General features: G+C 37.3%; 3 pseudogenes; 1 reads left to right on the top strand and 2 right to left on the bottom strand.

Moving 5' to 3' along the window:
* Positions 1-362: 362 nt before the first annotated feature.
* On the top strand, positions 363-1,284 carry LOC105308167 (annotated as a pseudogene).
* A 251-nt stretch (positions 1,285-1,535) lies between these two features.
* On the bottom strand, positions 1,536-1,654 carry LOC111733358 (annotated as a pseudogene).
* A 13,172-nt stretch (positions 1,655-14,826) lies between these two features.
* On the bottom strand, positions 14,827-14,945 carry LOC111733362 (annotated as a pseudogene).
* Between the last annotated feature and the right edge of the window lie 211 nt (positions 14,946-15,156).

Below are 15,156 nucleotides of genomic sequence, written 5' to 3' on the forward strand. Positions count from 1 at the left end.
GGCATCTGTTGGTGCATCTTGCCTGCAGCAGTTATTACTGTGGGATTGTAATGGTGTCCCTCGTTCCTTCCATATTTCTTAATTGGAATTCTTCTGTAGGAAAATGTCATACCTTCTCCCCAGTTTATTTATTCAGATATTTATTGTGCTCCGTGAGTTATGACCCAATGCTGTCACTATTTATTTTGTTGCTCCAACTTTGGGCATTGGGAGCTCTTTAAGATTGACTCCAGTGCCTTTTCGATATCTTCCACCCCGTTTTCACAGAAGAGGCAGAGTCGCCGAAGGGACAGTGGGGGAAAAAGAGGTGCTTCGAAGGGGGCCCGCTGCCCTCCCACGGTTGTCCTGGTCGCCGCAGCCGCGCCTGCTCCATGTCCGCCTCGGGTTCCTAGATGCCACGCCTGCTGCCGCGGTCTCCCGCCTCGCGGGAGCAGGAGCCGAGCGCCTTGTCGCCGCCCCACGGGGAGCTACAGTACCTGGGGCAGATTGAGCATATCCTCAGCTGCGGCTTTGGAAAGGATGACCACCGGGCACCGGGACCCTGTCGGTGTTCCACAAGCAGGTGCACTACAGCCTGAGAGATGAATTTCCTCTGCTGACACCCAAACGTGTATCCTGGAAGGGTGTTTTGGAGGAGTTGCTGTGGTTTATCGAGGAATACACAAATGCTAAAGAACTGTCGTCCAAAGAAGTGAGATTCTGGGATGCCAATGAGTCCTACGACTTCCTGGAAGGCCTGGGATTCTCCTGCAGAAAAGAAGGGGACTTAGGCCTAATTAATGGCTTTCAGTGGAGGCATTTTGGGGCAGAATACAAAGATATAGATTCAGGTTATTCAGGTCAAGGAGTAGACCAACTGCAAAAGGTGATTGACATGTTCGAAACCAACCGTGATGACAGAAGAATCATCCTGAGCGCTTAGAATCGGAAAGATCATCCTTTCACAGCCCTACTTTGGTGCCATGCCCTTTGCCAGTTCTACACGTGAGCCAGAGGCCAGCAGACCTGGGCCTGGGAGCACCCTTCAACATCACCAGCTACTCCCTGCCCTCCTACATGATCACACACATCATGGGCCGGAAGCCAGGTGACTTTGTACATACTTTAGGAGATGCACACATTTATCTGAATGACACTGAACCACTGAAAATGCAGTTTCAGCGAGAACCAAGGCCTTTCCAAAAGATCAAAAGCCTTGGAAAAGTTGAGACAATCGATGGCTTCAAGGCTGAAGACTTTCAGATTGAAGGGTATAATCCTCACCAACTATTAAAATGGAAATAGCCTTTTAGAATGTTTTTAAAGGAGTTGTTTGAAGGATGCTATCAGTCATTACGGGTTGGATTGGATGCTCAGGTGAAAGTTCCTTTTGCGCTAAATAAAGAAGGAACTAGGTCAAAAATCTGTTGGTGACCTATCAGTTATTCATTAACTCTTTAAATTTAATTTTTGTTTTTTAGGCGAGGCAACCTTTGGTCGAGCTCACAGATTGCAAGGACCTTGTCAGCTTACAATCCTTTATTTTTTATTTGTTACGCCTACAGCACCTGGTCTTCTTAGGTGGTCTCCTATCCAAGTACTAACCAGGCCCAACCCTGCTTAGCTTCCAAGATCAGGCAGGATCAGGTTTGTTCAGGGTGACATGGCCATAGACAAAATTTTTAATTTTTCAGTTAAAGTTGATATTTAATATTGTTTTATGTCAGTTTCAGGTGTGCAGGGTAGTTATTAGACTTCTACACAAGCTGTGAAGTCATCCCCCCAATTAGTCTGGTACCCACCTGGCGCTATACAATATAATTGACTATATTCCCTATGATGGACTATTTTGTATCCTGTAGCCTCTAAAAGAGCTTTCTAAAGGTCCTGCCTCTCCAGCCACCCATTTCTCTTCATCAGCTTCAATCTTGTAAACACAACTTGCTGATTTCCCTTTGAGGAACTTTAAAAGCTTCATGGCCTCAGTCACTTTTTTTCAGAGGTAGCCTTTTCCACCCTGAAAGATTTTCTCTCCAGCCGCTTTCCCCCAGCTTCCTTTCCTCCCAGGTGAAGTTTGATGTTTACCCTCCAGCCTTGTTGTCCCGACCTTCTTGTTTTGACAATACAAGTCCAGACACTGGAAGGCTGTTCTGTATTGATCCTGCTCTGGTTTCAAGCCTCTACAAGCTGCATGGGGCTCATCAGTCTTGGGCACCCTGATGAGGATGCCACAAAACAAGAGCTCGCAAAGTTGGCCCCAGCCTCTGCCTGGTGGGGCTTTACTTTTTCATTTTTGGTAAAAACATATTAATCTCCTAAATTTATTTTCTTTCAGCCTAGCATTTAATACCCAGAATCACCTGACATTCTAGCCCTGCCTCCCACTAACCAACCCTCTTTATGAATCTTAAGGTCGATATGCTTGGGATCTTCATGCCTCTTCACATTTTGGTTCTTTTTATTAAGAATTTTTCATCTATTTATGTATTAGTTGGTTGAGGTATACTTCAGTTCTTTTGCTTACCTTTTCAAACCTTCCACCCATTGCAATCCTATTCATTCCACAAATGTCACCTCTGGCGAGGAGTCTTCCCTGATTTTCCTGATTAGTACTAGTCACTCCTGGTCTCCGTGGCTCTTTATATGGAAGTGATTACCCCTTGCCCGGGTATTGCGTGCATGCTCTTCTATCCCATCAGATGCTGGGTTCCTTCTCCTGTGGACAAGGTCTGTACCATGTTTGCGTGTCTCCAGCACAAAAAGGCCTTTCACATCTGCCATCTTGACCGGTCTTCATTAACTCTTAAGGTTGTCGCCATTGGCAAATATAACTGTACTGGTTTTCTTAGTAACAAAAGAGTTTTTTTAACTCTGAGGATGTATAAAAATGCTGAGATTATGAATATAGTCAGGAGAGTAAAAATTCATATACTCCTAACAAAAACATGTACATACATTTCAATCCCATGTTTTTATGAAGATTAGTAAATTTCAAGGATTAGATGAGCTATTCCCCAAATATGAGTGAACTGAATAGCGTCAGTCATAATGCTAATGCATAGTTGGTGTGGTTACAAACATGTAAAGTTACATTTGTTTTATATGTTGCTATAATAAAGAAGTGTTCTGCATTAATTTAAAAAAAAAGTACTTTCTTACATTCAGGCAAAACAAGGTGTTCTATGCTCATTTTGTATTCTCTTTGCCCAGGCCCTGGTTTCAACCACTTCTCCACATAGTTTTTTATCGTTGTCGTTTTGCTTTGTTTTTTGTTTTAATTAGGGAATAGTATTTAGAAACTAAGATCAGGGCATTAGGTATTCTCATTGTTAATGGAGTATTGCTGCTTCTTGTCCCTCACAGAAATTAGAGCTAGAAAATATAGGTATGTATACTAACTCATGGGTAAACACATATCTGTATTTCTGAATTATCTATCTGCATACATATTAAACACAAGCATGAGTTTATTTTAATATTTGGGGTTCCTCCAAGATTAACACAAGGTTTATTCTAGCCTCTCCCCTTTCTTTATTTGTAATTTCTCTGACATGGTTTACCAGTATCTACAATATTTCTACTTGTTTATTTAACCCTAGTAAACACATAGTGGTTTCAGAATCATTCATCTACACCCATATGTGAGAAAAAAATTTACCAGTTAAGAGTATAGTGTTTATGCACAGTTCTTTATGTCTTTAGTCTTAAAGTCAAAACACTATGTTTCAGAGTTACTTAGATAAGTTCATTCTTTCCCATCCTCTTCAGTGTGGTTATATGATTCATTCTTCAGAGTTTGCATTCCACCTCTCCCCAACATCCTAGTTGATTTGCTAAATTTCCAAACAATAGAATTCACTTTCTGTAGCATATAGGTCTAAGGGTGTTGATAAATGATGGAGTCATGTATTCATCACACCGAATCATTTTGTCACACCCTACCTCCCCTGGACCTATGCCGTTTCTTTATAGTTGATTCTTCCCTCAACTTCCAGATCCTGGAAAAACAGATCTGGTTTCTGTCCTTAATTTTACTATTTTCAGAATGTCCTATGAATAAATAATATAGTCTATAGTTTTATTATTTTGACTATAATCTATACATTATTCATAGATAATACTGTAATTACTCATCAGTCAGGAGTAAACTATTTTGCATACATTCTTGAATATAGTCTTTCTTATGAACATTTTTATAAATAAATATATTTTTCTTAAGTATGTTCTTGACTAGAAAACATGACTTCAGTCCCCTCTGCCTGTCCCCCAGTCTAGCTGCAGCAAGAGGGAGACATTGATTATTATGGAAAAGAAATAAGAAAATTCAAAGAATTAGTCATTCAGTGAATTAATTTTAAGAAATTGCCTAGAGCTATTAGGCAATAACCACCTTAAAATAGGACTTTTACTAAAAGTCACCATGGATTTTGGAGATGGGGATTTTTAAAGTGCTAGGCATAAACCTCTTGAAATCGCTTTCTTCCTAACTCCATCTCCATGCTTTGTGGTTTCGCTTTTGTCTCTTTGTTCTATTGTTGGGGCATTACAGCCGCTTCTGGGTTTCAACCCTCCCTGGATCCCAGCTTCTATTTTCTACTCATGAAGGTGATCGGAGTGTTCTTGCTTGGAAAAAAAAATGTCCCTCAACACCTTAAAATGATCTGTTGGCTTTTTGTTGTCACAGGATCAGATCACCCCCCCTTTGATGTGGCATCTAAAGCCACACAGTTAACCGGCTAGCTTCATCTTCTTGTGCTGTCCTATCCAGTCTCACAACTTCTTTGAGCACTCACTGGCTATGCCTCGTCCTGCACAAGATGTTGCTTTTCCCCTTCTCCTTGTAAATGCCTGCTCACTTTTTATAATTCAAATCAAGTCTTCTTCAATGAGTCAGCCTCTCCTCCGTTTGGTTAAGTTATTTGTTTCCTCCTGGGGTACTTTAGTTTCTAGTGCTTAATGCATTTGCCCAAATTGACCTGTCTACAAATCATCTCCTTTACCAAACTGTTACCACCACATTCATCTCCCCAGCTGATCAGGACCTGGTGCCAAGCAGGTGCTCAGTAAATATGGTGAATGAATGAAAAAAAGAAATGAGTAAGAAATGTGATCATTATTTTAAGATAAAGGACTGGGGACTCTTAAAACTGAAGATGAGATAACCGATAGACTAGTTACTGCCCTCAAAGATAAAACTATTATATAGTAAAGAAAAAACAAAAAATGACATAGGTTGTTTTAGGTTAAATTTATAAACAGTGATATGTACAGATCTTAAGTATTCAGTTAGATGAGTTTTTTTTCCCCCAGCTTTATTGAAATATAATAGACAATTAGTTGCTCGTATTTACATTGTACAATTCAATGAGTTTTTTTCAATTATAGTTGTCATTCAATAATATATTAGTTTCAGTTGTACAACATAGTGATTAGAGATCTCTATAACTCACAAACTGATCACCCCACTAAATCTAGTACATCTCTTCCCCCTTACATATTTATTATATTGATAACTATTTTCTTTATGCTGTACTTTATATCTCCATGTCTATTTTGTAAGTATTCGTTTGTACTTCTTAATCACTTTTCTCTTTTTCGTCATCCCCCCAAACACTTCCCATCTAGTAGCCCTAAAAATATTCTCTGTATCCATGAGTTTATTTCCACTTTTGTTGTTGTTGTTAATTTTCTTCTTTAGATTCCACATATATGTAAAATAAAGTGATATTTGTCTTTCTCTGTCTAACTTATTTCATTGAGCACAATACCCTCTAGGTCCATCAAGGCAATATCTTTTTCCATCACCTTCCTTTTTGTCTGTGCGTGTCTTTTAATCTGAAGTGAGTCTCTTGCAGGCAGCATGTATAGGGGTCTCGTTTCCTTATCTATTCAGCCACTCTATCTTTTGGTTAGAGCACTTAATTCTTTTCAATTTGAGGTACTTGTTGATAGGAATGTAGTTATTACCATTCTTTATTCCTGTTTTTGATACGTGTTTTTTCTTCTTAAAGAAGTCTCTCCAATGTTTCCCGTAATACAGGCTTGGTGTTAATAAATTCCTTTAGCTTATTTTTGCCTGAGAAGCTCTTTATCTGTCCTTTGACTCTAAATGATAGCTTTGCTGGATAAAGTATTCTTGGTTGTAGATCCTGGATTTTTACCACATCGAATATTTCATGATGAGCCCTTCTGTGCTGCATAGTTTCTTATGAGAAATCAGCTGCCAGTCTTATGGGTGCTCCCTTGTAGGTAACTAACTGCTTTTCTCTTGCTGCTTTTAAGACTCTCTTTTTATATTTAACCTTTGGCATTTTAATTATGATGTGTCTTGGTGTGGGCCTCTTTGGGTTCTTGGTTTTGAGGATTCTCTGAGCTTCCTGGTGTTGTATGTCTATTTCCTTGAACAGGTGAGGGAAGTTTTCCACCATTATTTCTTCAAGTAGCTTTTCAATGTCTTGTTTTCCTTCAGGAACCCCTATGACATGTATATTTTTACATTTAATACTGTCCCATGGGCTACTTAAATTATTATTATAGTCTTGGCTTCTTTTTTCTTGTCATTCTGAGTATCCTTGACTTCTCAATCCTCTATATTGGTGAGTCAGTTCTTTCCCTTTATCCACTTTGTTGATTCCCTCTGATATATTCTTCATCTCAGATAATGTGTTCTTCATTTCTGACTGGTTCCCTTTAATAATTTCCATTTCTATTTTTAGGTTTTGTATCTCTTTGTTAAAATTCTCACTGAATTCATCTACACTTTTCTTAAGTTCATTGACCCTCTTTATAACCAGTGTTTTGAACTCTGCATCTGTTAGATGGCTTGACTTCATTATTCCTGGATCCCTGTTCTGTTCTCTAATATGGTTTCTGCTTCTTTATCTTCCCATTTTGGCTGCCATTCTGTGTCTGTTTCTATGTACTAAGCAAAGCTCCTAAGTCTCCCAGTCTTATTAGTGTGGATTTGTGAAGTAGGTGTCCAGTGGCACAGTCCTGAGAGGGGTTCAGCTGCAGGACAAGTTTAGCCCCAACCTGTGCCTCTCTGGAGTCACCTGTTAAGATTCAGCAAACAATCCAGAGACACTGTGCTTAGTTGCCTCAAGAAACCATACCAGAAATTGAGGTCAGCTTCCACCAGTGGGAGTCTTGGAGTTGGCTCAGCAAGGAGCACCAGACTCACCAAAGACACACCTGGATGTGGCTTGGGTGGGGCTGCAATTGGGAAAGGCAGAGTTTCAGGGAATCCTCTGGGCGGAGCAACCTCCGTTATCCAGTTTGATGACATCTCAGCTACGGTGGCGCTGCATCTGCACACTGAGAGGGGAGAAGGCTCAACAGAGGAACAATGGATACTGACAGCACTTCTGCCTGGAAGAGAGCTTAGCCTCCAGCCCTCACTCCGACAACTCAGTGTCCCTATGTAAGTTCCTGGTGCCCCCGAAACAGCCGACCTGGCTCTGGTGCTCAGAGTGAACAGGTCCGTCATTGCGAAAATATGCTTGTGGACAAGGCCTCTTCAAGAGGCATCTACAGCTGCTGGCTACCACAGCCACAGCCTCTGTCTCACTCAGCTGCTCCGACCAGGCAGCCTCATGTCCTCGCTCTGTCCTACCCTATACAGCAAGATAGTAATGAACGTGCAGCATACATAGGGACATATTGAGACAACAATGACTGAAAAGGGGAGGATTCAAAGATCCAAATTCGCAGAGAAAAATGGAGATAAGGCATGCGCAAAAGAAAATGGATGATTGTATATATATAACTATCCTTTTTATATTTATAATGATAACCACACAGAGAAGATTCAGAACTGAAGTATATAATATAAAACAAGAAGAACCAGAGGGAAAACCCACAAAACCCAAACGAAATAAAGAAAACAAAATCACAAGGATAAGGAAGCAATGGAAACACCGAGCTACCAGAAAGCAAAAGATAAAATGGCTATAAGAAGACATCATATTTCAATAATCACCCTAAATGTAAGTAAACTGAACTCACCAATAAAAAGGCACAGAGTCACAGAATGGATCAAAAAACAAAACCCAACCATATGCTGTATCCAAAAGACACATCTCAGTTCCAAAGACAAATATAAACTCAAAGTGAAAGGGTGGAAAATGATATTTCAAGCAAATGGCATTCAGAGAAAAGTGGAGTAGCAGTACTAATATCGGATGAAATAGACTTCAAAATAAAAAAGGTAAAGAAAGATACTGAGGGACACTGGATAATGATAAAGGGAATCATACACAAGAAGACAGGACACTTACTAATATCTATGTTCCCAATCAGGGAGCCCTGAAATATATAAAGTAATGATTAAAGAACTAAAGGGAGAAACAGACCAAAACACTATCATAGTAGGAGACTTAAATATCCCACTGTTGGATATGGACAGATCATCCAAACAGAAAATCAATAAGGAGATAACATCCTTAAATGACACATTAGACTAACTAGGCATAATTGACATTTACAGAGCCTTCAATCCCAAAACAGCTGCTTATACATTCTTCTCTAGTGCACATAGAACATTCTCAAGAATCGACCACATACTGGGACACAGAGATAGCCTCAACAAATATAAAAGGGTTGAAATTATACCGACCATATTCTCTGATCGTAATACTTTGAAACTAGAGATCAATTGCAAAAAGAAAGCAGGAAGAACCACAAATACATGGAGATTAAACAACATGCTACTGAAGAATAACTGGTTCAGAGAAGAAATAAAAAGGAGAGATCAAGAGATACATAGAAACAAATGATAGTGCTAGTACAACATATCAAAACTTTTAGGACATGACAAAAGCGGTCATAAAAGGAAAGTTCATATCATTATAGGCCTATCTCCAAAAACAAAAACAAGCCCAAATAAACAACCTAACGCTTCATCTTAAAAAACTAGAAAAGGAAGAACAAATGAAGCTTAAAGTCAACAGGACAGAAATAATCAAAATTAGAGCAAAAATAAATGAAATTGAAAACAAACAAAAAAAAATAGAAAAATTAACGTAACAAAGAGCTGGTTCTCTGAGAAGGTTAATAAAATTGACAAACCCCTGGCTAGACTCACTAAAGAAAAAAGAGGAAGGACACAAATAAACAAAATCAAGGATAAAAGAGGGGGAAATTACAACTGGTATTGCAGAAATACAAAAGATCATACAAGAATACTATGAAAAATTACATAACACCAAATTTAATAACCTAGAAGAAATGGACCAGTACTTAGAGAAGTACAACCTTCCTAGATTGAATCAAGAAGATCTGGAAAATCTAAATAGACTGATCAGCAGTATGGAAATTGAAACGATCATCAAAAACCTACCAAAAAGTAAAAGTTCAGGACCAGATGACTTCACCAGTGAATTCTACCAAACATTCAAATAAGATTTAATACCTATTCTTCCCAAACTCTTCCAAAAAATTGAAGAGAAGGCAATACTTCCCAACTCATTTTATGAGGCCAATATTACCTTGATACCAAAACCTGTTAAAGATAACACACAAAAAGAAAACTACAGACCAATATCTCTCATGAACACAGATGCAAAAATCCTAAATAAGATACTAGTGAACCTAATACAGCAACATATTAAAAAGATTATACACCATGATCGAGTAGGCTTCATCCCAAAGGCACAGGGATGGTTCAACATACACAAATCGATTAATGAGATACACCACATAAACAAATTAAAAAATAAGAATTATATGATCATATCAATAGATGCGGAAAAACCCTTCGACAAGATACGGCGCTTATTCATGATCAAAACGTTTACAAAATCAATATAGAATGAAAGTACCTTAACATAATAAAGGCCATATATGACAAACCGTCAGCCAACATTATACTTAGTGGTGAAAAATTAAAACCCTTCCCTCAAGATCAGGAACAAAGCAAGGCTGTCCTCTATCGCCACTGTTATTAAATATGACATTCGAGGTACTAGCAGGTGCAATCAAGCAACAGAAAGATATAAAAGGCATCCAAATAGGAAACAAACAAGTCAAACTGTCACTATTCACAGATGACATGATTCTCTATATAGTAAATCCTAGACTCCACAAGAACACTACTAGAAACAATAAGCAAATACAGTAAAGTTTCTGGATACAAAATCACCGTTCAAAAATCCATAGTATTCCTATACTCTAATAATGAAGTGTCAGAAAAAGTAGTAAAAAAAAAAAATTCCTTTTGCAATTGCAACAAAAAGAACAAAGTACATAGGAATAAATCTAACGAAACATGTGAAGGACCTATATAATGAAAACTACAAGACCCTATTAAAAGAAATTGAAGAAGATAGAAAGAAATGGAAAGATATTCCATGTTCTGGGATTGGAAGAATCAACATAGTTAAAATGACCATATTACCTAGAGCATTATACAGATTTAATGCAATCCCCATCAAAATCCCAAAGGCATTTTTTAAAGAAATAGAACAAAAAATCATCAGATTTGTAAGGAAGCACAAAAGACCTCTAGTTGCCAAAGCCATTCTGAGAAAAAAGAATAAGGCTGGAGATATCTCTCTGCCCAACTTCAAATTATACTACAAAGCTACAGTAATCAAAACGTCATGGTATTGGCAGCAAAACAGATACACAGACCAGTGGAACAGAAATGAGAGTCCAGACAAATTGAAACCCATATCTATATAGGCAAATAATTTTTGACAAAAAGGCCAAAAACCTACAGTGGAAAAAGGAAAGCCTCTTCAATAAATGGTGCTGGGAAAATTGGAAGGCCACCTGCAAAAGAATGAAATTAAACTGTTGTCCATCACCACACACCAAAATTAACTCAAAATGGATTAAGGACCTGAATAGAAGACCTCAAACAATAAAATGCATAGGAAAAAAACATAGCAACTAAACTCATGGACCTTGGAATTAAAGAGGATTTTATGAATTTGACCTCAAAGGCAAGGGAAGTAAAAGCTAAAATCAATGAATGAATGGGCCTACATCAAACTAAAAAGTTTCTGCTCAGCAAAAAAAAAATCATCGACAAGGTAAAGAGACAACCATCTGAATGGGAAAATATATTTGCAAGCAATGCCTCCGATAAAGGCCTAATATCCAAAATATACAAAGAACTCATACAACTCAATAACAACAACAACAACAAAAAAACGATCCAATCAAAAATGGACAGAGGACCTGAACAGACACTTCTCCCCAGAGGACATACAAATGGCCAACAAATATTTGAAAAGATACTCAACATTGCCAGCTATTAGGGAAATGCAAATCTAAACCACAATGAGATACCATCTCACACCTGTTAGAATAGCTATAATCAAGAGGACAAGTAATAACAAGTGCTGGAGAGGAAGCAGAAAAAAAGGAACTTTTATGCACTGCTGGTGAGACTGCAAATTGGTACAGCCACTATGGAAAATAGTATGGAGTTTCTTCAAAAAACTAAGAATTGATCTACCATATAATCCAGCAATCCTTCTACCAGATATTTACCCCAAAGACTTGAAAACCCATATCTGAAAAGATATTTGCACACCGATGTTCATAGCAACATCGTTCACAGTGGCCAGGATATGGAAGCAACTGAAGTGTCCTATGATAGATGATTGGCTAAAGAAGCTGTGATACATATGTACAATAGAATATTACTCAGCCATAAGAAGAGATGAAACACTGCCATTTGTGACAACATGGATGGACCTTGAGATAATCATGCTAAGGGAAATAAGCCAGACAGAAAACATTGAAAATCACATGATATCACTTATATGTGGGATATAAACCTAAAAGCAAGAAATAAATAGGAAAAACAAACAGAGACTCATGGACACGGACTATAGACTAGTGGTTATCAGAGGGAAGGGGGTGGGGGAGGTGGGGGGAGGTAGACAGTTAAAGAGGGTCAAGTATAAGGGGTAGGGGAGGGTGAAGTGGATAAAATGTATCAAATATATGGTAACTGAAGGAAACTAGACTTTGAGTGGTAAATATACAGATGTCAAATTATAATGTACACCTGAAAATTATATAATTGTATTAACCAATGTTATCCCAATAAACTTAATTTAAAAAAATCATACAGCATGATCAATTTGGATTTATTCCTGGGATGCAAGGTTGGTTCAATAACCTCAAATCAATTAATGTGATAACAATTATCACATTAACAAATTGAAAGACAAAAACCATATGATCATATCAACAGATGCAGAAAAAGCATTTGACAAAATCCAGCACCCATTTATGATAAAAACTCTCAGTAAAGTGAGAATAACTGGAACATACTTCAACATAATAAAGGCCATATATGAAAAACCCACAGCTAATATCATACTCAATGGGGAAAGGCTACAAGCATTTTCCTTGAGATCAGGAACAAAACAAGGATGCCCAGTTTCACCACTCCTCTTCAACATTGTATTAAAAGTCTTAGCCACAGCAATGAGACAAGAAAGAGAAATAAAAAGCATTAGAATTAGAAAGGAAGAAGAAAAACTCTCATTTTTTTTTTGCCAATGACATGATACTATATAGAAAGATCCCTAAAGATTCCACTAAAAAATTGTTAGAACTGATCAATGAATTCAGTAAAGTAGCAGATTACAAAATAAAGATTCAGAAGTCAGTGGCATTTTTATACACCAATGATGAACTTTCAGAAAGAGAAATTAATAAAACAATCCCATTTACAATTGCATTGAAAGCTATAAAATACCTGTGAATCAAATTAACCAAGGAGGTAAAAGACTTGTTCTCAGAAAATTATAAGTCGTTGGAAAAAGAAATTAAAGAAGATGCAAATAAATGCAAGCATATACCGTGTTCATGGGTAGGAAGAATCAACATCATTAAAATAGCCATCCTACCCAAAGCAATCTATAGATTCAATGCAATGGCATTTTTCAGAGAACTAGAACAAATAATCCTAAAATTTATATGGAGCCATAAAAAAACCTGAATAGCCACGGCAATCTTGAGAAAGAAGAACAAAGTTGGAGGTGTCACTCTACCTGATATCAAACTATACCACAAGACTACCGTAATTAAAACAGCATGGTACTGGCATCAAAACAGATACATTGATCAATGGAACAGAATAGAGAGCCCAGAAATAAATCCATGCCTATATGCTCACTTAATATATGACAAAGGAGGTAAGAATATACAACGGAGCAAAGACAGTTGAGAAATTGTATAGATACATGCAAAAACATAAAAGAAGCTGGACCACCTTCTTACACCACATACAAGAATAAATTCAAAATGGATTAAAGACTTAAATGTAAGAGCAAAAACCATAAAACTTCTAGAAGAAAACATAAGCAGTAAACTCTCTGATATTACTAACTTTCAGATATAGCTCCTCGGGCAAGGGAAACAAAAGAAAAAATATACAAATGGGACTACATCAAACTAAAAAGTTTTTGTACAGCAAAAGAAACCATCAAAACAAAAGACAACCAATTGTTTGGGAGAAAATATTTGCTAATGATGCCGATAAGGGGTTAATATCCAAAGTATATAAAGAACTTACACAACTCAATAACAATAAAAAATCCAGTTTAAAAATGGGCGAAAGACCTGAACAGATACTTCTCCAAAGAGGAAACACAGATGGCTAACAGAAATATGAAAAGATGCTCAAGGTCACTAATCATCAGAGGAATGCAAATTAAAACCACAATGAGATATCATCTCACACCTGTCAGAATGGCTATCATCAGTAAATCAAAAAACAACAAGTATTGGCAAGGATGTGGAGAAAAGGGAACCCTCATACATTGTTGGTGGGATTGCAACATTTATTTATTTTGTTCATTTATTTTGTCTTTTAGATTCCTCATATAAGCCACTATGGAAAATAGTCTGGAGGTTTCTCAAAAAATTAAAAACGAATATATCTTTTAACCCAGCAATTGCACTTCTGGGTATTTATTCAAAGAAAACCAAAACAATAATTCATAAAGATTTATGCACCCGAATATTCATTGCAGCATAATTTACAATAGCCAAGATATGGAAGCAAACTAAATGCTCATCAACAGACCGTTGGATAAAGAAATTATGGTTCATATATACAATGGAATACTCCTCAGCCATTAAAAAAATGAAATCTTACCATTTGCAATGACATGGATGGACCAGAGGTTCTTATGCTGAGTGAAATAAATCAGACAGAGAAAGATAAAGACCATATGATTTCACTTATATGTTGACTCTAAGGAACAAAAAAAAAACCAAACTAATCAAAAACAGACTCACAAATATAGTGGACAATTTGGTGATGGACAGAGGGGAGAGGGTTTAGGGGGCTGGGAGAAAGCGGGGAAGGGTTAAAGAAATACAAATTAGTTGGAAAGCACGGCATAGGGAATGCAGTTAGCATTAATATATTGGTTAGATGGAAAACCAGAGGAGAGAAGGAGCAATTAGGGGGATCATTTTATAAATTATATATGTCTAACCAATGTACTGTGTACTCGACACTAATTTTTTTAAAAAAAAGAATTTAAAAAAGGGAATGAGGATTCCAGTTCTTCTACATCCTTGCCAGTACTTGATATCATCAGTCATTTAAATTCTAGTCATTGTGGTGTGTATGTAGTGGCATCTCATTGTGGTTTTAATTTTTTTAAATATTTTTTTTTAGGTGAAGCAACCCTTGGTTGACCTCACAGACTGAAAGGACCTTGTCAGCTTACATCCCTTCTTCTTCTTCTTCTTCTTCTTCTTCTTCTTCTTCTTATTATTCTTCTTCTTCTTCTTCTTCTTCTTCTTCTTCTTCTTCTTCTTCTTCTTCTTCTTCTTCTTCTTATTATTATTATTATTATTATTATTATTTTATGCCTGCAGCATCTGGTCTTCCTAGGTGGTTTCCTAACCAAGTACTAACCAGGCCCGACCTTGCTTAGCTTCCGAGATCAGACAGGATCAGGCTTGTTCAGTGTGGCATGGCCGTAGATTGTGGTTTTAATTTTTTGTTTCCCTGATAAACAATAATATTTAGCACCTTTTAAAATGTTCGTTGATCATTTTGATATTCTCCTTTTACTATTTATCAAATCTCTTGCCCATTTTTAAATTGCATTATCTCTTATTGATTTGTAGTTCTTTCTATATTCTGGATATGAGTCCTTTGTCAGATATGTATATTGCAATATCTGACCCTGTCTT

Source organism: Pteropus vampyrus, unplaced genomic scaffold (genome assembly GCF_000151845.1).
Source record: "Pteropus vampyrus isolate Shadow unplaced genomic scaffold, Pvam_2.0 Scaffold553, whole genome shotgun sequence".
Classification (NCBI taxonomy): domain Eukaryota; kingdom Metazoa; phylum Chordata; class Mammalia; order Chiroptera; family Pteropodidae; genus Pteropus; species Pteropus vampyrus.